This window comes from Nelusetta ayraudi, unplaced genomic scaffold, assembly GCF_046127955.1.
Source record: "Nelusetta ayraudi isolate G7.1 ecotype Tasmania unplaced genomic scaffold, CSIRO-AGI_Nayr_v1 ptg000002l, whole genome shotgun sequence".
In the NCBI taxonomy this organism is placed as follows: domain Eukaryota; kingdom Metazoa; phylum Chordata; class Actinopteri; order Tetraodontiformes; family Monacanthidae; genus Nelusetta; species Nelusetta ayraudi.
In genome coordinates, this window is record NW_027466052.1 from 7,285,889 (window position 1) to 7,310,025 (window position 24,137).

The 24,137-nt window shown below is 46.5% G+C and overlaps 1 protein-coding gene across 3 annotated transcripts in view; it reads left to right on the forward strand.

Moving 5' to 3' along the window:
• Positions 1-24,137, forward strand: part of ankrd11 (ankyrin repeat domain 11) — an 81,245-nt gene that overhangs the window by 19,711 nt on the left and 37,397 nt on the right. The window lies entirely within an intron of this gene.

A 24,137-nucleotide genomic window follows, 5' to 3' on the forward strand; every position in this document is an offset into this window, starting at 1 on the left:
TTTTGTCATTGAAGTAAATAATATTACCACCGTTGTGGCATGTGTGCAGTGCATCCAAAGTGCTTTTTGTCAAGATGAACCACCTGGTGCTTGTTTTAATCTGTCTGCACTTGAGTGTACTTGCACATGTGTGATCTTACATGCTATGTGCATCCGGCTCTCGCCTTGCTTGTCAGCCATGCAGGCGACGGTGTCTGCCGGAGGTGCCTGTATGAACAGGCAAACTGAAAGCACAGCAGCCTTGAACTTTATCCACTGGAATGTGTGTATTAACAAAGGGGCTTAGCGCAGGCCTAACCCCTGTTTTCCTGTCCGTTTTCAGCGGTATGCGTGCATGTGGGCTGTGTATTGATGTGCGCTTGTGCATGTGCTTGTGTCGCGTTGCCAAAACTAGGTCACAGTTTCGGTCGTATAGAAGCAGCATGCGTCCAACAAAAGTCCTCCATTCTGCCTTTCTGTTGCAGTCACGCGTTGCACGACCACATGTGCTCTGTGCGTCACTGGATGTGAGAAGAAAAAAGTGGACTCCTTCAAGGCCATAAACAGACTTTTTTTTTTTTTTTTTTTTGTCTTTTTCAATTTTATCTCATACAAAAATTGGCGGTTAGCAAAACTCTGAACCAGCAGCAGCACCCTCCTTATTGCTGTATATCACAACTAATAACATTGTTAAACCTGTGACATCAAGTATACACAAGGCAAATTTTGAAATCTCTGTCTTGGAATAGACATGAATGAAGGTAAGCAATTCGGGCTGCAGCTATCGAATATTTTGGTAATCGATTATTCTATTGAATATTCCATTGATTCATCGAGTAATTGGATAAAACACAGGTTTGCTTAATTAAAGCCCGCTCTGCAGCAGAACGCGGCCATTAACGTCACGCGGGTGCGTTTCAGAAGCATCCCAGAAGCGTGAAACCGCGCCGCCAAGGTACCGTTGCCAAAAGGCCGCTTCCGTCTTCTCCCGATTTGCATTTGGTGCTTGGCCTGTGACGGAAGCACGTTGGGTCACACTGAAAAGAGTCGAAATTCCTTGATTTTTTTTTTTTGTAATCGAGTTACTCGAATTACTCGAGGAATAGTTGCAGCCCTATAAGCAATACCACCTAACCGAAGAAAGGACATTGACCAACAATCGTAGTAGTAGTAATTTAGAAAGTAACCGTTTCATATTGTTGCAGTGATAAAATCCTGGGGAGGAAGGGGTTACTTATTACCCACAGTAATTATGATCTGGCCTATGATTGTATTATATTTTTTTTCTATTCAAACAGAAATGAAGGGTGTAGTATATATCCATGGAAGTCAGCCTCCAAAAAGATCAAACCCGATTACAGTTATCCACACCCTCTGAGTTTTCCAACTTTATTGGTCATAAACTAGAAAACGCTTCCCTTGTCTGTTGCAACGCCTTTCAGGAACTGGGACGTTGCTGCAGTATTATTCCAAATGGGTTGTTAACCTCTTTGTATTACGATCAAAATGTCCTTTTTGGCTTAGTAACTGTATACAGGGTTCAGCTTCTTTTTCTTTTTTTCCTTTTGGTCTGCTGCCGCTGCTGCTGCGATCACACAATCTCCAATCACAACGCTCCTGTTGACGTGGACAACATGAAGCCGTCGTGCATTTCACATAAACTGCTTTGTGTTTCCTCCGTGCGCAGCCTTCGAAACTTAAAATATGGTGATCCCATTTTCTTTTCTATACGCATCGGCCATTGGCATCGCCGTGCCTTTCAATTCGCGAACGTCCCGTTTGAACGGTTCCTCTCGTGTTGGTGAGCTCGTGCTGGAGCTGCGTCACTGTTCGCTGGCCAGCCCTGCCTGCGTCTCCTTGCTGCCAGTGGGGACTGTGGAAACCGATCACAAAGCTTATTATGGTGCAAGGAGTCGAGTGCACGCTGTGTACGAGCTCAGCGCTTGCATACATTTGCAGACTGAGGCGCACACACACACAAACACCCTGCCCCCCTCCCCTCCCCCTCGCCTCATGTGATGCCAGTCACATGGTTTCCAGGCAAGCGGCTAAGTAAATCAGAATCAGACTCTTATTTTTAACTGCTTTAAATCCGCCACCCGGCCGCTGTGGTTGCATACTTGGTGCCTGTTGATGACTTTGACGTTGCATTTCTTTCTGCCTATCTCTTTTTGCCGCGTGTCACTTCCTTTCAGGCGCTTGTCAGTTCTGTCTGCCTGCTTATCTGCGGTCTGTGCTGGCTTGACAATGCTCATTGCAACTGAACCGGCACTACAGAGCACCGTGGGAAACTGGCCTTGCAGACATGAGCGCTAATGAGAAGCTCTTACAGACGATCATACACTCATTTGCAATGTTTTGCGGACACTAAAATAGGATCTCTGCGACCAGAAGCTGCGAGTTGCGTAACGAGCATTAAGTTTTTAAAAACGTGACTGAGCAAAGAGGGCCTTTTGCACAAATCCAGAGCAGTTGCTCAAGCAGCTTGCTTGAATCGCATGTGCAAAAAGTAACGCATGAAATGTGAAAGCTGTTTCACTTTAAGGGCGTGCGTTTCATTTTGGAAACGAGAAAGAAAAGCAGCGGCTTGGTTTGCAGCAAGCAACCGATTTGCGTTCAGCGTCAGCAGTTTTGCACCAGTACGTAGTTTCTTGACGTCTAACTTGCATTAAAACTTGCCATTGTGTTTTTCCATAGTGCTCAACAGTGGTACATGCATTCGCATAGCATACAGCCAAGGCATACGTCAGCAATTAAAATGTAAACTGGCAATAAGAGAGACTTCTGTTGTGAACCTTCGGGAATACGAGTGCACTATGTGAAAACAGGGTGTCCCCTCTCGCCCCCTCTGCCGGAGTGGGTGCTGTTCGCAGTCTGCAATCTATCATCACAGTAGCCGAGCGAGGAGAGCGGTATCTGTGTGTAGATTCTGTGCTGATGAAACACTAAAATTCTTGTAATCACACCTTCTGCACTGATTCCCTCACAGCACCCTTTCTGTCTCATCCTCCCCCTCCAAAGCAGGGCTTGTTCCTCTGTGGGGGATTAGTGTGTGTGTGTGTGTGTGTGTGTGTGTGTGTGTGTGTGTGTGTGTGTGTGTGTGTGTGTGTGTGTGTGTGTGTGTGTGTGTGTGTGTGTGTGTGTGTGTGTGTGTGTGTGTGTGTGTGTGTGTGTGTGTGCAGCAGCTCTGAACAGGGAAGTGGGCCCTGCCAGTCACATTACATAACTCGCCCCCGCTGGTCCAGCTCGGCCTGGCCCGGCTGAAGAGACAACTGTAGATGCTTTGTTTTCCCAGCCTTCCCCTCTTCCTCTCCTCTGCTGCTGCCCCTCCTCCCCCCCGGGCAGGCTGCGCACTGATTGCGTATAGAGGGAGTCTGTTTACAGGGAACAGGCGAGGCACTGTGGCGTGGAGTGCGGCGAAAGGCCCTAATAGCAAGCAGAATGGCATGGAGCCCACATCTTATGCAGAGGAATGTTTGAGGTCTGCCGTAGGTCGCACAAGTTTCAGGGAGACGGGGAGCGAGGGAGTGCAACGCTGGGCCGTGCTGCCGGCCCAGCGTTGCACTCGCCGCTGCTACCCGAGCTGACATAGACCACTTTTACATAGCTTGTTCAATCACAGCCCAGTATCTCCACGTTGTTTGACCATATATACTTTTTTTATTCTTCAGATGGAATTTGTTGCAGTATAAAATCACTGTCTGTAGCTCCGTTTCCATTACCCCTAGAATTGTGCAAAACCTAGATATAGAAAACTTTGTAATGGAAACGCCTAAACTTCGAAAAACCTCAAATATCGATAAAAGGTTTTCACGCTCTCATGAGGTGGTTTTCCAGACGTATTGGGGTATATTGCAAAAGTTTTCGCATTTACTCGTCATCAGATGTGACATATGGGGTCACGTGACCAGTTCACTTCAAGTGAAAATGGCGCGTTATGTTTGGACGGAGGAGGAGACGAAATATTCTTGAAGGCAAACAAACGTTAACAAAAAATGGAAACATAATTTGTGTAAAATCTCGTCCCGCGAGATTTTGCGAGAATTACGGCTGATGCGCTTCACACCGTTCAATGGAAACATCTGCATATCGCACTTGTACTTTATCGAAATTTTAGAAATAACTCATCAGTTGGGGGTGCGCTCATAAATCACTTCTTTGATGCATCACAGTCCGGCATGTGACGATTCTTGCCGGGTTGTAAAAGTTCAACGTTGATTGTTGTTTTTTATAGCTAAAACAGAAACGGGGCGACTAGATCGTTGGCCAAGATGGCGTCAGCTTTACGCTTTGGCTACAGTCAGGGATGACCTGGTGGTGCTCGTAGTTCGCGGTGTGGTCTCGCAGCAAGAAGGGTGCAGGTTCCATCTGTGACCTAAAGTCTTGCTAGTCCCAAAGATGGAGACAAGCATTTTTGTTATCTGCAGTGCACTGGTTGGCCATCTAAAATCAAGCATGTCACCATTTAGACAAAAGTAGTTTTGTTGAGCTCATAGATGACATCTACATTTTCCAGTAAATATTATCATCATTGTTTTTATGTTTTTTTTTGTGTGCGTAAAAGTATTTATTCTTGAAGAAAGTTCTACTCTGCTCCTCAAAAAGGTTGTCATGTTGCGAGATTGCGCTCAAGTATTCTCTAATTTCACATGTTTATGCAACCGTGTGCTACAGTTTGACCACACACATAAACACACACACACACACACACAGACGCTGCTCTCTGCCTGGCAGTCAGCCACTGCTCGCAGGGTGGGAGTAGGAGGCCCGTGTGCTCTGTGTAATGGAGGTTCAGACCACTTAGCACCCCGTGTGAGTACAAGTCAGTCTTGCCGTTAGAATGGAAATATCTGAGCGGGTGCACGGCATCCAGCACTATTAAGTTGCGAAATATGCTGTCCCTTGGGAGTCGGGACTTGCACCAGCAAGAGGTGAGAAGGGACGAAATGACGCAACAGAGAAGTAACTTTAAAGGGCCTGTTTGGAAGCGTAAAGAGTGCGAACGTCCCCAGAGCATGGCTAAATGTGTTTAAAAGTAGCATTTTACTTAATCCATATTTATTCTAGGTTGTTGTTTTTTTTTTCACTAGACCTGCGTGAAAGATTACCCCCGGTTTGATCTAGCTGGAAAAATCTAGTTCAGACTATAATTGGACACGGAAAACCATCAACTAGCATTAAGAGCATAGTAATACACGGTTGCCGCCTCTTGGTTAGTTTCCAAAAGGATATTTTTTTTTCTGTTCTTCCTGGGAGGTCATGTTTCCTTCCTAATCACTGTTTTCCACAGTCTTGTTAATGCACGCTGGCACAAACAGGACGGTTACACCGATGCAGACACTTGTGCTTTTTAATGTTGGTGGTCTATTGAATTGCCTTGAATTCTCCTTCCTACCTATTCTGTCCTAGCCGGAGCCCCGTATTTTAGAAAAGGTGTGGTAGCTTCCCACATCTATATTTTGCTGTCATACCCATCCACTTCTTTCATGTAATGTCATCTAATCCTAAAGACTTCTTCTGTCATTTGTATGAACGGTTTACTTGTACTTGCCTTTTTTCAGATTTAATGATGGGTCAAAATCGATGTGTACACAGTTGCAACGTTAATGTAACGTATATCTGAACCATATTAAGGGGAAACTAAAGACTTAAAAAAAACTTTATTTCTACCTTTACTTTCCTCTTTTAACCCATTCTATTTATACTTCCACGCTCAAGCTTGGCTACCAAGCAGGCTTTTGCTGTGATGTAGATGGGCCATGTGGCAAAAGTTGTCCCTGTCTGGCCCCCACTCTCATGTCCCTCTCACAACCACAGAATGGTGACCTTGGTTTCAATTCGCTGTACCCCGCTAGAAAGCCAACACCCCTCCTGGGATGGGCTGACCTTGTTGTCTGACATACTGTAAGTCTGCACGCCCCTCTCTGTCTCTGCTCCACTCGCAAACCTCTGCCTGCCGAACAAGCTCCTTTGTGCTAACTTCACCGCCGCGATTGTGCACACGATAATAGGACAGTGGCGTGTCTCTTTGTTGCGCTGTCTAAAATCCAAAGGCGCGGTAACTGAGGGCTCAACAGATATGGGCGTCTCCCATACCAGGTGTTTTGTCGGCAGCCTCTCCTCCAATCGGCGGCCGTCTATTCTTGAATGAGAGCGCTGCCGCGTACACCGTCCCCTCCCTTCAAAGTTCCTGCCTTTGATTTCGTGCAGCTCGTCCAGCTGTGCAGCGCACAAATTATTCCTGACTTGTTTTCTCTTTGTCAAAGGCGACCTTAAAATTGTGTTGTTTTCATAGTGGATTTGGTTCACGGCAGAATTGTGCAGTGGATGTTTATTTCTCTAGCTTTTACTGTTATTAGTGTAGTGTCAACACCCAATGAAGACAGAAAACCGTACATGGACACCACACATATTATTATTATTATGATCATTATTATTACACAGCTTCACATGGACCTTTGCGGTCAAAGGAAGAATTTACTCCATCTCATCTTCAGTTACGAAAGATGTCTGCTGCAGCCAGACCACACGGTGACTGACTGATGAGCATTATCCATCTCACTTTCATGACAACAATTACAAATTACGGTCTGAGGGGGTTTTTGGGGACTGCCCCAGCGGCACACCGGGTGGTGAGGGGTCTGGGGCCGGTCGACCATATATTCAGCTTGAGTTGATGAGTGTGAACACAAACCCGCCGTGCCTGGGTACTCTTCCAGTTTACCAGGACCTGGATGAGGTGTGGAAGGAACCTGCCCAGTCATGCATGAACCATGTCCAAAGCACTGCGCCCAAACGACAAACTGCTCCTTCTCGCTGTAGCATTCAACCCAACAACAAGGAGGCGCGGGGAGGTATTTTTATTGCCCTCCAAACACACAAATAACTCTTCCGCGTCTTCACACCTTGGAATGATGCAATCCAAAATGGATAAATCCGCACAAGTTTAGACCGTTTCCACATTTATACAAAATGTGTGAACAAATGTGTGATCTACTTCCAGTTTTAAAACTTTTCCAGGACCATTTTGGACCTATTAGGTATAATCTCCTTCCCATTAAGCCGTCTCTCTTGTGATAAGGTTGCAGCTGTATGTGTCATTTCAATCATTTACATTTGCCGATGCACAAATATATTTCTATATGTTGGAAAAATGCAGGAACACATCAGCACCTTGTTCCAAGAGTCAATGCTGCACGAGTACTGTTCAGTGTGTGTGTTTGTTTATGCTGTGCGTCAGGGCTGTGTGCTGTGTAAAAGCCTGGCTGGGGCCAGCAGCCAGCCAGGAGGACAGACGAGGAAGCAGATGGACTGGTTTGGACTTAACCCTTCCCACGCCATTTTATCCTCCTGGCCCTCCCTCCCTCCCTCCTCATCCAACCTGCACACCACGCTCTGCAAAATGAAAGCAGGGCAGCAACAGAGTGTTGTGCTGCTTCGGGGGGGAGGGGAGCCGTGTCTCATGCTATTAGTCCCTCGCAGAGACGGCCAGAAGACCGAGAGTAACCTCACTCTTCCCTGTGTGTCCTGGGCTGTGCTGACACATGGCCCTTGCCTCCATGTTTGAACTCTCGGTCTGCTCTTTTCCTCCGCCGTCTCTCTTCAGTACTATTTTTTTTTTCTTTCTCCCTCCCATGATGCATTCTGCTGTTGGGCCTCTCAGCTTAGCGCTCTTAGCATGTTTGCTTGGCAAATGTCTTGCCTTTCTATGGGACGAGTCAGCAGAACGCTTTGTCCATTAGACCTTATACATTTTTTTGCTTCCAATGTAAAAAGTTTTAGCTGCAAACATTAGAATTCCTTTGGTTTCATGTTGAAACCAGATTTTTTTTTTCATGCAGCACTTTTAATAAAAGTAGGTTATGACTGCTCAGTAGTAGGAAAACGGGCAGTGTGCGATAATCAGGTTTTGTATATAATGATCCATAATATTAAATAATGCGTTGGCCCGCTCACTGTAAATGATTAACAAAGGTTGTATTGCCATTTGTAATTTTCATGATTGCATAATTGGAAAAAAAAACTCCTCGTTCCCCAAAGACTTCAGCTCCCCAAAATTTCATCTATAATTCAAACTCTTTTTACTTACCCGCACCTGCAATAACTCAGCTCAGCTGGCAGCATCTCCATGGCGGTGGCCATCTAGCCCTGTCCAGTCGCATATGTTAATATGTTAAAGTCTGAATATGTGGTATGTCAGAGAAATAGACAAAACCCCTTAGAGGAGTTTTCCACAAATGTAGAAAAATGACATTGAAGGTTTTATTACATTCATGTGCATAACCAAATATTTGCGGTGCGCTTATTTTTCCACAAAGTCTTCTCATTGCTACCCCTTGATTGTGTTGTCGTTCATTGTCACTTGGAAACCACTGCGGACGCTTGCATTGCCTACACTTGACAAATGTGAGAGACCAAGATTTGCCCAAGGGATGCGGCGTCTGTGGGTAATTGCAAATCAATGGCTGCTGTGCAAAGTTTCTGGAAGGCGCCCTCACCTCCCTCCTTGCTAACCAGCAGTCTGTAAATGGAAAACCCAGAGGGAAGATGGATGACGGCCTGCCTGCCTAGTGTGATATTAGGTGCACTGTGATGCACGTCGTTTGATAGTGCAAATCTTTTGTCGTTTTGTTGATGGCAGAAATTTGCTGACTCGAATTTTCTCGAACTCTGTCCAAGAGTTGCTGCACGTTGCAGGTAATTTTTAAACACCAGACAAATTCCGCAGAGCAAGACCATAGTTTGTCTCTCACCCTGCAACCTACCCGGCCACTCTCTCTGGTGTCTTTGTCCCTGCCGCTGTCTAGCAACAGGAGTTGGAGCCGAGTGTATCGCGGCGGGGGCGAGTGGTGGGGCAGACATCTGTGGCCCTCTGCGGCCTTCTGTGGGCTTTACTACCCTTGTGTTATTGTTCTCAGAGATGTAGATAACCATAACAGAAGGAGAGCAGGAAAGCCACAGTCAAGGGGGAGAAACCAGGGGCAGCTTATGGTTGGGGGAGGGGGGAAAAAATGGTACGTTCATTGTGTGTATGGGTGAGAGGGAGGGATTGGGGGATGGGAAGAAAGGGCTAAGCTGATTTCCAATCTTTTGTACAAATTCTGGATTTGTTGTTGGTTTCTGGTCGCCTCTATCTGCTCTTTGCCCCTCAACTGCATGCGGGGGAGACTCGGTTGGGATGTTTCAAACAATTGAAACCAACAGTGGTCAGAATAACTCCACGTGACATGGCAGGGTTTCACAGAGACAAGAGCTGCTGCTCTTTCTGTTGCAGACGAAGGCAAATTATGTATATAAGGAAAGTATGGTCTACTATGTAAACTTTAGCTTATGGGTGGCCCACGTTAATCTAACGGGTTTAATGCCAACCATGAGAGAAAATGACAGGTAGTAGGAGAGCGTGGCGCAAGACTGGAGTACTGGAAAGTCCTGCGGCAAGTGCTGATGTATGTTTCCTGTTTAAAGCACGATTGATGTGCCCTGCCCATCTGTACCGCAGCATCTTAAAGGCCCCTTTCCTGGTTCATAGCCGTTTTGCCCCAGCTGTCAGAACAGGTAGTAACAAGTCAATGCCTTGTATTAAAGAAGTGAGCAGGCAAAGCAACAGTATACAGTTCGACATATTGTGTGTTGGTGTAAAGTTGCAGAAAAACAAGACTCTAAACTGTAGTTCTATTGGAGTTGGTGTCCAACTCAACTGTTTTGTGATGCAGCAAAAGCTTGTTAAGCCCTCTGACCAACAGATCAACAGAACAGTGTTTCTTTTTTGCGTAGACATGTGGGCTTCACATACTAAAATGTCCGTCTGCGTTTGCCAAGATGACTTGGAGAAAAAAAAGGACACGATATGTAGAATTATATATGTTTTTATATGTGCGTTTGCCAAATTTTTCCTGGCAAGGTCTTCCTCTCCCTGTGCCTTCCATACTTCATTATTCAACATTTGCTCCAGTTGTGGAGGGATATATTTAGATGTGTTGTTGGGGAAACCAGCACACCAAAGTAAACCAAATGCAGTTTTGTGTCTTGGTTGGCTGTAAACGTCAGTCCTAAGACACTGACCCAAATCGCTTTTTATGGTTGTCATTTCTAGGGCTGCAGTCCGCCAAAGAGAACACTGTTGACTAAAATAACAGAAATTTGCTCTGACCGGTTTGCTGGAGGGGCAGGCGGGCAAGCACATGTACTTATTTATTTTTAGATCCAAAAACATTACTTGGTGTATCAACTTCAATTAGTTTTAACCACATGTCAATTTAGAAACAGGTAATGGTAATTCTGTATTGCCAGGTGTCATTTTCATCTCCGTTTTTATAGATGTGCTGTTGAATGTATTCTTTCTTACTCGTGTGCGACTTGCGATGTGGTCTGCTGTTTAAATAAATAGCTCTATACGCATAGGCATATGTGTACAGCAGACGGGGCTCCGAGCGGCTTTGCCTCGCTGTGTGGCTCTACGGCAGCGAGAGCGGCGTGACAGAAAAGACAATGTGGTATTGCCAGCTTGGCAACTTTATCACTAGACCTGGCTGCTCTCCAGAGCCCCGTGGCAACTTGCATTGGAAACCAGTACAATGTAGCAAAGTCGGTGACATGAATGGCCGTTCCCAGTTCATGTCCTCACGGAGCAGCGGGGTCGTCACAGTCTCCCAATGACGGTGGGCCACAATGCTTGGCCTCTCCAAGCTCCACCCCCTCTGTTTTTGTTCCTTTCAGGTCAACGCGCTGATATTTGGGCGAATCAAATGATTTCCATCTGTCTCTGTCAAAGTGCACAAATACTTGTGCTTGCAGTTCCTATTTGCACGTGCATGCTTTGTGGCTGTTCTTTCTTCACCCCCTCCCCCTTCCCCCCATTTCATAGGTGACCTATTAGTCTGGAAATTTAAAGGCTGGCATTGAAATGTGTTTACATGCCGTTCTGCCATTTCCCTCCTTATAGTAATTGGTCAAATGGTTTTTATTTTAATGCCCAACTATATGTTTTGCTCATTTGCAATTCATGCTTTGTATTACAGTGGCAAAGACTATTAAACTTCTGTCGCAGAAACAGTTCGAGACGTGGCTGTTGACCGGTTCAGTTGTTTTAATAAAGATCTATTATTGCGCTGAAAGAAATTGTCTTCACGCAGTTGAAGGACTTGTCCTGCAAAGTTAAAACTGACAGCTCATCGACTGCTTTGTACTTTCAACGACTCTAACTGTAAACATCCTTTTAGTTAAAAGAATGACTGTTTGCGCAAAGTGCATTTAAAATAAATGAACCTGCGCAAATTGTACACTAATTTGTGGCGGCCCTGCTTCTCTGCCGCAGATTGATTTTTTTTTCTTCCCCCCCTTGGCCCGGAGTGAGTGACTCACTCCACCACCCTCGCATTCAATGTGTGTGTCTGTGTGTGCGTGTGTTTTGAAATTGGACATCAGACGTGTGGTGACTGTCTATTTTCTGTTCTGCATCTTCTTCTGTTGCTGTTCCTGGACATGTCGCCAAGGTTGAACAGCCAATCCCACCAGGAACACAGTTGCACCGTGTCATTTTCTGTTGTGTTTCATCCGTCTACCTCATATGCGTCACACATTTCATGGAATAGAACCACAGATAACACAACTTAAATTGTACTACAACTCTTTGTATTGCCTGTGTATAATTAATTAGAATTTTGATATACTTAAGGAACCCTTTAAAAGTGAGATCCCAATTTTTACTCCACCGCCAACTAGCATGTTAGCAGTAATAACATGTTCACTGTCTGGGCCAAGGCAGTTGCGGCTTTCGGTTACCAGGAAATATTGTTTATCACATGCAGAGGAATGCGGTATTCTGCAAACCTGCTGTGGTACCTGTGATAAATCAGCACTTCCTGTATGATGATTAAAAGAAAAGCATCTTATCGATGGTTTGGAAAAGATGATCACTATCAAACCAGTTTGATTACTTGAAAAGTCCAAACATTGCGGTGTTGGCCAGATGTGATCATCAGCCGAAGCCATTGGCCTGGACGCAACCTTGAGCAAATGGTTCTGACATGTAGCTGTGTGTCAGAAGTAATGGCAAAGGTACACAGTATGTGGTAAAGTGTAATGATGAAGTGCAATAAGAAGTGTTGTTTTGAGGGTTTACCATTAGTCAAGTAGCCAAACAGCCATCCCATCCAAGGAAGCCAACATTCTTTTCTCACTGTTTTTTCTCTCTTGCATTGTTTATTTTTCACACCACAGTTTGGTGACAGCATTTGCGCTCCTTTACATGAAGCAGTGAAAGTTTTTTTTGTTTCTGTTTTTTTAAATGAAGGATATGGCAAGTAGTGGCACGAGAGTTGCTGCACACACACACCAGTAGAGCAGGCACAACTCGGGGCATGTTGCCTCCCAAGATGACGGCAGGACTTTATGGGCAAGGAGATTTAGACGTTGACACAGAAGTTCTCAAACTGTGTCTTTGGTTTTGTTCTGTGCCAGAATTGGACTGCGATGTAATTATACGTACGTCTGTCACACACTGAAAGGAGGTGAAGGATTTCATGTTCACACATGAAAAGTATGAAAACTGATGGATCTGTTTTCCAAAATCCTTGTAGAGGCACTGTTGGTTTTATAGCGTCCCACCTTTTCCTCTTGTGGTGAAACATAGAGGGATGCATAGTTCTTTAATGTCTCTTTTTTTTTCTCTGTTTGTTTTGCTTCTATATTTTGGCCCTCTGTCGAGTTTTTGCATTTCTTTGCAAACCTGGCTTGTCTTGCCCACCTTTTAATTGCATCTTTAAAAACAAAAACATTTAGCGCCAGCACGATCCTTCAGATGTTTTTTTTTCCCCCCAGTCTGCACAAATATTGGTGACCTAATGTTTCATTCACCTGTGTGACCCAGTTGGCCACAGTCTTGGAGTTGCGCCGTCTCCCGTCGAGGCCCGCAGAACAGTAGGAGCACAGCACCTGTCACTGAGACGACACTGTGTACTAGTAACGCTTTCTCTATGTTTGTATCCTAAATAATCATTTAACCTTTGCAACATTGTTCTTCTTAGTTGGTTGGTTGAAACTAATGAATTGATGGAGTTTTATTTAGGGCGTTGTTGCAACGTAGTAGCATGCACAATGCAAACGTCCGTTTCTACAGAATAGCTTTTATTTTCCATTTCCGTTTCTTTCTAAACATTCTGTACACGTTTATCGGCAGAACAATGTTGAGTGGTGATCACAATCGGGCGTCGACTCGTTTCAGCACACATTCAACAAAGCCTAAGTCATATGACAACAGAAAACATCACTGGAATCCTTCCCCGTTGCTGTGACATGTGAGGTAGATAGCAACAGCAGTATGTTCGCCATAGTTTGAGAGGAGGAGGAGGTGTGTGTGTGTGTGTGTGTGTGTGTGTGTGTGTGTGTGTGTGTGTGTGTGTGTGTGTGTGTGTGTGTGTGTGTGTGTGTGTGTGTGTGTGTGTGTGTGTGTGTGTGTGTGTGTGTGTGTGTGTGTGTGTGTGTGTGTGTGTGTGTTAAGCAGAACGTCCTAATGGCGTTGAATCTATACGTGATGAGGAATAAGATGAGGCTGATCTGCTTACACACACACACACACACACACACACACACACACACACACACACACACACACACTGTATCAAGTAGTCTGCCCAGAGAGCTGCTGGGATAATCTGATGAATTCCCTTTGCAGCATGTGTGCACACCTGTTAGTACAGCCCCCAGTTCCCACTTCAATCACTACCACATTACAGGGGGAGGGACGGATGTAATATTGTATGTGCAGTAAATGGGCAAGTATGGCTCAAGTGATGTTGAGCCATAAAACTGCTGAAATTCATGATTGTTGCCCGGGGTGGTGTGTGCGTTGAGACAATATTGGCGTTGAGGGTGCGTGCAGTTGCGCTAATTGCGATATTTGAGTTGCATGTGTTCCACTAGCACAAAGCATTCAGATTTGCGTGCATATGAAGGTCTGCCCAGGATTATTTTGCTTTTGTATTTTTAACACCTAGCATATTGCAGGACTTTGTTTCAGCTGTTACAATAATCATTTAGCGCTGTTGTCAAACTCAAATGTGCTGGTCCTTTTGCTAGTGTTTGTTTGTCAGTGGCAATTTTGTGAGTAAAAAGCTGCTTAGTTTGTCTGACAGCTGTTAAGTGTAGCGCGCAAAGTTTCTGAGCAGCTTCCTATTAGCCATGAACATCGTGTTTTGTTGAAAACCAACCAGGCTGAACCAGAGTGAATGAAATCTTCACCAGGCTAGTGTTTTTATCAGTTGGCTTGGAAAACATAGGCTACAACTTTGCCCATTTTGTGACGCCCTAGTTGAGCAGGCCAACTGTGAACTAAGGCCACGTTTACACGGAGACTGATATATATATATTTTTTTTAAACGGCACATTTTCGAAAATGCTCTTGAAAAAAAAAACGTGTTTACACGAAGCTGTCTTCAAAATATAATTCCCATTTGCACGGATATGCTGGAAGCAACTGAAAACAATGTAGTACTGATGTGACGCCACAAGTTTACTCCCTGAATGCGGAAGAAGAACACCTGAAGCGCGCCCTGTTTAAAGAAACAGTAGCTCGCTAAAAACATTAGCACCACTGAGAACAGAAAGAAAGATCGCTGGTGAAAAGATGGTGTGGATAAACGACAGAGTTGAACTTCAGCTAAGAGTTACTTTAGACCACTAAGCCTTAAAAGGCCCATATTAAAGTTGACTGGGAGTTGTGCTAGTAAAGGTTCGCTACCATTGTAGTAATTTAGGTTTTCTTCCTCAATATCCCAGTGCGCCGACCCAAAAGAAAATAAATAAAAAGTAAAACAGGAGGTTTACAAATCGTTTTCATTGTGTTTATTTTCTCTTTGCACACAATCCACGAGCAGCGTGTGTTATTGTTCACTATTGTTTGCGGTTTGTTGTAGTGGAGGTTAATGGGAAGACTGCAGGCTGGTCATTAGTAGCAGTATCAAGTCTGTTGCCTGACACTGTTGTTGTGAGTGGTTGTCTGCACCTCACGACGGCTCGGGTTGCAGGGCGGGGGAGGGATTCAGAGCTGTGACATCAGCGTTTCCAAAAAAGATTGTTTTCGGCGTTTACACGAATTCACGCAAGGCTTCAGACTCATCCACCATGAGGAGCGTTGGCGAAAAAGTGCGGTTTCGGCCTGTGCAGTTTCATTGAAAACACCGGCTTCGTGTAAACGCAAGGCCGAACCACATCAATATTTGTGCGTTTTCAGTGAAACCCGTCTTTGTGTAAACAGGGCCTGAAATTCAGCCTCCCCTTAGAACCAGGACCTTCTGGGTCCAGGTCGTGGTACCAGCTGATGCGCGAAAAGCCGGCTACAGAGTTTAGCACCAGAGGCGAGTCGACGCTTCTCACACCTCAGTGGGGCAGGAGGTGCGCAGCTTTGATGACGTGCCGAGTGAGCGCCCCTGCCGCCGCGGGAGCGTTTGAAAACAGCACGGACGAGAAGCCAACAGTGGAAGTGGTAACCGCCAGCCAAATACAGCAGCAACGGCTGCGGGATGAGGAGACTGTGAGGTGCGAGGTCGGCCACCAGCTGACTCCCTCAACTCTCTTACACGTCAACGGCTCTCTGTGCCGGTGGGGAGGGGGGCAACGAGACGCCTTCGTTGGGTTCCGTGTGTATAACAAAGGCGGGTTTTGGGCGGACCTGCGGACGCGACTCCGCCGCCGAGGCTCTCCGTGTGTGAAAAGGCTTTTTACCCAAAATGAATTGGAATCACGACGTTTCCGCCGCAGCGGCGGGTTTGGTCTAACAGCACCCTAACAGCAGGGGTGTGGGTCGGGCGGAGGTTGTGTGGGGGGGGGGGGGGGGGGGGGTTTGGTTAGTTTGTGCAGCTGGCAGTGATGTGTCTGACAAACACAAAGCCACCAAAGTACAAATGAAGCGGCGCCGACTGCGGGGTGAGGCGGCACATGCACAAGAGCAGATGAGAAGACGAGGTGTGTCTTGTTTTGAGTGTGTGCGTGCGCGCTTGCGTGTTTTTTGCCACTGGCTCGTGCTCGCTTCCTGCGTGTGTTGGCAGAGCGTCTCCAGGCAGAAGTCGCTCGCACACACTCATTGGTCTCCTGCACTTCCCCTCCACTGATCAGTGGCTTTCACACTCTGCAGAAACGTGAGCCTGAATAAATTGTCACACGCTCGCAGATTATCTTCCCAGGATGTTATTTTGTGCAGGGGGGGATGTTTGAAATGCCAGTCACAGGCGCGCTGCACCCTCCCCCACCCACTCTCGCACACTGAGGCATGCACACACGGGTTATTTCTTCTTCTCCTTTTTTTTTTTCTTTTTCTTTTTTTATAACGTGCCATTGAGCAACAGTGGGACTGTGCAGTGTAGTATTGCGGCGCTTTGCAGGGCCGTTTTTGTGTGTGTGTTTTTTAACGTGTGTGCCGAGCATGCCGGCCGGCGCACTTTGTGACGCCGTAGTGTAACGAGACGACGCCAGAGCCGCCCTTCGCTGGGGGATTTTTATGGCGGGGGTCTGATTTACAACACGGCCATTCGCACTATGGTGCTTGTCCGTCTAGACCTTCCCCTCTGTCCTTCTCTTTGAGCGTCCTCCTCTTTATCTCCATCTATTCTCTCTCTCTCTCTCTCTCTCTCTCTCGCAGACCTTTCTTCCCTTTAATGTTCCTCCTCCATTTTTTCCCCCCATTCGAATTGTGTCCAGCCTCTGCAGCTATAAAGGGAGAGATGAGCCTTCTAAGGCAGGGATGAGGGAGGGGGTAGAGCTCGGCCAAGGCATTGACAGAGTAGTGAGACCCAGCAGGGGTGTAAGCAGCTAAATATAGATTGCTTCTTTAGAGCGCTGGTGATGTCACGGGAGGGAGAAGAGTTGAAAGGGAGAGGCAAACGGGGAGGAGCGAAGAGCTTCAGAAGCGCCGCTCGTATTCCTGCAGGTTGATGGTCTCGGCTTGGCCTTCACGCATCTTCTTGTGAAACTAAATCGGTTGTATAGAGTGGAATGCCCCATCAGGAAAATCTGAATACATTTCAAACCCAGACTGGTTAATGTTGGTTGATTTATTGGGCTCCTGCTAATGGCTTGGTCTCAGTGCTAACAAGGCCGATTTAAAAGTAAACAAACAATGTTGGATGTCTGCGAGGTGTTTGAAAATTTGTGTGTTTTTTTTTTTTTTTGAGAAGATGCTAAATGCTGTGGTTAAGCAAAGTCCTGCTTTACTTTATTGTATTCATTAACATTATCACAGTTTCAGTTTTTGTAGAGATGGGCATTTTTGATTTTACATTTTAAATTTTCACTTCTTCTTCTTTCAATTCTTCGTTTTATCAAACAAATGTCAATTGAAGTTCACATAATTCTCTTTTGCTCTGCCTTATAATATTCTGGCGTTTACTAAATGCAAAAACACAAAGAAATAAAAATAAACACGTGCTGTTGTAATTATATAACTGGCCTTCCGCCAATCCGATAATATCTGCATGAACTTCAACCATCGAACAAAAAACAAAAAAAAAACCCACACTGGTGCACCGCTGTTGTCATTTCCGTCAGAGCCGTGCAATAAATGAAGATGTGACAGATGGCCCGCTGTATTGCAGCAAGATCTGAATACACACAACACGTGTCTAACTTTTTTTTTATCTTTTCCTGTGTTATGATACCGCCGCACAGCTCGAGCTGCTGCAGGAAAGTGCTTAACCGAGGGTGTAGTCTCTGACTGAAATTTATGACAAACAGGGTGGGCGGTGGTGGTGGTAGTGTGTATGTGTGTGTGCACGTGCGTGTGCGTGTGTGGGGAGAGAGGAGCCGAGGGCCGAGCTTGCTTTCTATCAGTGCTGGCTAATGTCAGCCCTTGTAATGCTTTTATTGCAATGCGGTACACAAAACTCGGGCCCATTCCCATTGATCGTGAAGCCTGATGTATTCTTAAGCACAGCAGGTTGGCTTGTTTGGTTGAAGCTGTCTCGCATCATGTCCATCGACTTGTTCTGGCTAATTGGCCAACTGCTTTTGAAGAGGAACCGTTGCAGTGGTCCGACCTCAGGTTAAAGTTTTAAAATAAAGAAGTAGTCGGTTGCTAAAAAGGTAAATTTTTCTGAAAGTTGATGGAAGGACGCGACGGACGTGTGGTTGAGCCCTGGACCGTCCACCTGGCTGTTGGTTGACATGGCAGCTGGGAGAGTTTGAAGCTGATGCAGTCTTATAATACAGAAGTGTTTCCCAAGGAAGATTCACACTGAATAAAGTGATGGACTTGATTTGTGGCTTCCCCTATACCATGCGTATATGATCCCGCATCCAGATGTACCTGGACAGCCTGCCAGTAGTTAAGATGGCGCGGTTAGCTCGACTAGCCTAGCTTTGCTGTGTGTCCTTGTGCGCACCTTTTGAAACTGCAACAGCAAAGAAATGCCCTCCTCGTTTAAAATATGAGCAGGAAGAGACGAGCGCGGAGCGATTAACTTTATCCGCCTCGTGACGCGGACGTTTTGATTACGTAATTATGATCGGGGAACCGCACCTACCGGCGCCTTTTGTTTTGATGCGCTCACCGTATTGCTTTCTTCCTCTTGTACCTTCTGCCACGTGGCGTTGCCTAATTTCCTCAGTTGGCAACATCCTTTGACATTCAGTCGCTTGCTTAAGGCACAAACACTCGTCATTTAAGATAAGTCCTGATACGTTTTGGCGATACACAGCCAGCGTTTTGACTCTGCAACAAAAAATAGAAGAAGCTAAAATATATGAAAGGCTTCTATTTTCTAGCCTCTCGGGATTTGGTCAGAGGGAAGCATAAACCCTATATTATTGTTGGTGTGTGGGTGTGGATGGGCACGCACATGTCTCTCATGTGATCAGATGTAGTGTGGCTTTCTTATGCCGGTTGCTAGGCAACATGCCGTTGAAGTCTCAGTCATAATCTTTGATTTTAGCTGGGAGAGGGAGAGCGAGCGAGCGAGGGAGAGACGGAGAGGAGCAAGTGGAGGAGAGAACAAGAGTGTGTTTCAGAATGCATGGGTGAGCCTCTCAGAAGGAAAACATTCCCTGCCTTAATAAGCTGCAGTCCTCGCTGCGGTTGCAGTGAATACGTGGTTACTGTTACAATTGGCAGGATTTTAGTTGTGTGCCTTTTTAAAATGGTTTTGAACCACGCTATTTACTGGAATGCTGTAAGATATCGCGTCCTAAATAAAGCTGCAGAGGTGAAATTAAAATAAAATTAAAAAAAGTGCATTTTGAATACAGTTACATAATTTTCACTGGTTTCTTGCCCGGAGAGGCATGAAATAAGGACACATATTTTAAGTGAGAGCTAAATTGTGTTGTGTTTGGGAGTCTGCAGGGTTTGTTCCTTTGACTTACCTTTTCAAATGAAATGGCAATTTGGAGAAAAACAACAACAGCCTTTTAAAGTATACAGTTTCTTCTAGCGAAGTGTCCTAGTTGGCTGGAAAGTTCTACGGCCAACTCTTGGTTCCTCACAATGACAGCCTTATTCTGCCTTGTTTACACCGGTTGAAGCATTGCGGTTGCTGCTCATTCTGCACATAGTGACTGTCGTCGTAATGGTGTCGGAGAATATCACAAAAGCTAGCGGTGAGAAGGCATTCTGACGTGCGTTTTTAAAGAACTAGCTGACGCTGAACACAAAACGGGAGGAACGAGACCGGGTGCCGCGTTTGAAGCCGGCCGAAGGGAAAGACGAGGGGTGGGAAAGGTGGAGACGGTGCTCTTTGTTGAAACGGAATATCTCCGAGTGCTCGGCAGCGCAACAGCCGAGCTGAGGATGGGAAGAAAACAGCCGAGTGGCCCAGAGGTAGTGTGTTTAGCTGATGAGCTAGCTAGCGCCCGGGCCATAATGAAAAGCCTTTGTGCGCTTAATAAGAGTGCTGGCATTGGTCCAGCAGCTCTGGCTAGTGTAGGATTAGGCTTGGACAATCAGGACTGCAGGATCAAAACAAGGGGCAGGAACACCGGGGTCATTTTGCTTGCTAGGATACCATCTGCCCTGCTTGCCTGCCTGCCGCAGTCAGGGGGAGGGGAGAGCGAGAGCAGAGAGAGAGAGAGAGAGATGGCAGTGGGGGAAGGGCAAAGCGCGGCTCCACAGGCAACAACAATGTGGAGGCAAAGCAAGGCAGCTCTGTATGCAGGTCAGCTCTGCTCCGATCAGCATTCACTACGCCGCCCGCATGCGCGCATTCACAAATCTAAAATATGTTTGTGTCTTAAAATAAAGCCTTTAAATCCTCTCAGACTGGCCAAAGGCGGCAGTTATCCACGCTCTTTGCTTCTGTTCAAACATTATCACACGTAAACTTGTGACATAATATCTATTTAAAAACCGTTACAAATCGTGAGGTGAAGGAAGACGCAATCAAATGATGAGTTGGAATACTTGGACATCTGCAAATTGCCGCCATCACAGAGAGAAAGTTATTTCTGCAGGAATCGTCAGTCCCGGTGGTACGAATATGTGCAAGTGAAGCTCCGTCTGTTTTTGCACACTCGACACCTCTAACCACAGACTGTATCCCCTTTGCAGTAACTGCACATACAGAACGCTTCAAAGGAAGATATCTGTTTCCCCCGTGTCCATCATTTCCTTCCCGTTCTGCCGTAAATAGACACTGTTTAAGAAAAGAAGAGGCTAATGCCACAGGAAATTGTATGCATTAGCGTAGATGATGCGTTTCGGCGGACGTGTCCGCGCCGGCTGCAGCCCCAGTTCCTATTGGACCGGCGGGCTGTTTGCTAACACTCTCGATGCGGGACGTAGTTTAGTATTCCACCGACATCACGCTATCAGGGAAAAGATAAGCTGCAAGCCGGTGCCTTCTCTTTGTCCAGCCAGCTCTCTCCTCTTTCCGTCACCTCCCCACCTCGCTGTGGCCCTCACGCTTATGTCCTGTCTCAGACAAAGCATTTCCTGGAACACAGACGCCGCACAAAATGGGGTTGGAGAGGAGGGGGAGTTTACTCGCAGGAGTTCGGCCCCCTCTCTCTCTCTGTTTGTTTCCTTAAGCTCTTCCTCAGCCGCGTTAATATGGCTCACACACAAGACTTCACTACTTCTGCCTTGCTTTCCAAGGCTCCCCAGGCTTCACTAATTAAACTCATTGCGTGCGGCATTCTCAGAATTGCGCGTTTGTTTGTTTTTCGTCCCTTTCAAACGCAAAATACTTGTTGCGTAAACTAAAAACGAGTCGTCGCCGTCGGCCTCTGGGGGAGCGGCGGGGCTCGAGCGCTGCAGAGCGCAGGCGGTGGGAGATGCAGGGGGGGGGGGACGGCCGTCTGAGGTGGAGACACAGGAGGACAAATGGTCTAAATCCAGGCTGAGGTTGTGGGTGGAGTAAGAAGAAGCAGGAGAGGGCAGGAAGGTGATGTAATGTGTAACAATATCCAAGCTGGATGTGTAAATGCCCACCCCCCCAGTGAGTGTGTTTGTGCACACGCACATGTGTGTGTACCTACCTTCAGTGTGTGTGCGCGTGTGCGCCCATGCATTAGTGCTGAGGGTACTAAGCCTGCTTGCTCTCGTCAATAATTAACTGTCCCTTTTAATGTGTTTCCCTTCATTCTTGCATTTTCTCTCCCCGCCCCCTTCTTTTCCCTTAACCGTCTGGCCTCTGTCCACACCTAACACACACACACACACACACACACACACACACACACACACACACACACACACACACACACACACACACACAGACCTTTGATATTTGCAGTTTCTGTCTTTCCCTTCCGCCAGCACGACGACACGGTTTCTGAACTGCACTTTCAGGGGCAAAGCTTGTGTGTGTGTGTGTGTGTGTGTGTGTGTGTGTGTGTGTGTGTGTGTGTGTGTGTGTGTGTGTGTGTGTGTGTGTGTGTGTGTGTGTGTGTGTGTGTGTGTGTGTGTGTGTGTGTGTGTGTGTGTGTGTGTGTGTTTATGGAGAACCTAGAGGACAGAAGTGTATTTACAGAGATGAGATCATTTGTTGTTTTGGGCACCGCTATCCCCTCGTGGATGGCAGTTGGCAGCTCTTTGGCAAAGCTCCCGAGGCAGCGTTTTGTGGTGATGCAGCACCAAAGAAAACCGAGCAGCAGCGTACAGTGAAGGTTCAGTAGATGTGAAACTTTGAGACAATAATTTCTGGGAAAAAAATGTAAACCTTTAAAAATGCCTGAAGCCATTATTTTTAAGAGGGTGTTGATATTGTGCTGCTCCTACTTGGAAAGTTTACTCTGGGAAACGCAGCGCAGGGCCGGCCCTCCCCCCACTCACCATTAGCACCTCTTCCTGTTAGCTTTCCCACAATTCCTTTCGCTGTTATAGCCGCTGCTGCCCCTCCCCCCGCTCTCCAAAACATGCCGGCCCAGCTCAGGCCAGCATGTCGTTTGGAAAGGGCTCCATTGTATTGGAAAATCTACGAGGGGGGGGACAAAAGAGAGGAGAGGGAGGGAGGGAGGGAGGAGCCGGGTGCCGTGATGGGGGTGATTAGGAAACCAGATCCGCCGCTCGGCTTCAAAGGCAACGGGATCTCTCGGCAGCGCGTATCGATCAGCCCAGGAATATTGCACGTCCGCGTTCCATTTGAGCAAAAAAATAAAATAAAAATTTAAGCCGGGTACATCATGGAGAATCTGCCCAGCGTGCATGCACTATTAAAGCCCCCCTTCACAGCACAGGACGACACGCAGCGAGCGATGGTTTTACAAATTTGTTGTTTTCTAAGGATTGCAGATGTGTTTTATTTCTTTTTTTGTCTTTTCGGGGCGAGTTGCGGGTTGGGGAGAGGGGCGGAGACAGCAGTGACAGACGCTCAATTATTAAATGCACTCGTAAGTCTTTTCCCTCCATCCTAATGTCGTCCTTGCCCCTCTTGCTTTTTGCCCCACCTCCTCCTCCCCCCTTCCCCCTCCTCCCCTCCCAGGGAGGAGGCACACGCAGAGCCGAGTAAACACTTTGATATGCGGAAGGAATCTCTCCCACCCCCCCACTGGCTTCTCTCTCTCTCTCTCCCTCCCTCCCTCGCTCGCCCCCCCTCCACTCCCCTCCTCCTTGCCTCCTCGCAGCCTATGTAGGTCATCATGACTCACTCCTTTTATGCTTTAAAAGCCGTATCCCTGCTCAGTCGCTCTATCTTGAGCCCTCTCACGTTCTGCATTGTATGAGAGAATTTGACCGTTTAAGTAACAGGCACGGGGAGCTGCACTGCAGACCCACCATTTTAAGTTCCGAACGGGAGCCGCTTGTTCCCGTCGCCGCGCGATAAATATGGCGTTCACACAAAACGAACACGACACGTTTGTTTGTTTGTTTTTGTTTGTTTGTTTGTTTTTGTGACGCCGTAAGAGGATTAAGACCCCTCGAAAACCCTCGACAACAAACCACACCTGGCTGCACTGCTGCTAGCTGCGCTCACTCTGACCCACATGCTGAAACTATCAGATGCGGCAAACAGCTGATTATCAGCCCAGACACAGAGTGCTAAACTTAGGGCTTTTGCACATCCTTCCAAAATATCTGCGCCGTCAGTCAGGATATCAAACTGACCTGCTGGCGTTTGTTTTGTTTTTTCAAGCGTCATTTTGTACAAAGGGTTCTGAGTTATTATTCTTGATGCAACTCTAGACCTTCGAGGGATTTTTTTTTTGGGGGGGGGATTAATGACACTCGTGCTCGCTGTTTTGTTTTGTTCTTAAGCCTGCACCCATTGCGTGACCATGTTAACGGTCCAAAAGGGTCAAATCCAGGCCAGCGCACACTCAACATCTGTTGCTGCTGGTGCTCTGCTTTTACTAGTGCCCCAGCCTGCTACCTGTTGACTGGTTCGTAGGGGTGAACTATGTGGAATAACATTATACTAATTATACTGATTTGCAACAGAGTGGGAAATTATTTACATTTTTGCATCTAAGACTTATATGAAGCAGATCCAAAAATGTCTTGAGTGAGTGTCTAATAATTTGTGTTCTTGGTTTTTTGTTGAAGCCCCCCCCGTGTTTCTCTTTTTTGATGTGAAAATTGATCCAAAGTTTGGTTCAGAAGGTGTGATAGAATCTGAACAGAGTTTTATGATTCCTGAACTCTGTGTTCCTCAGCTGTGTTCCTTCGTGCAAATGGAGGCTCTTTCACGCGCTCCCTCTTCAATCTGCATATGAATGCCGCCTTCTGCTTTCCTCAA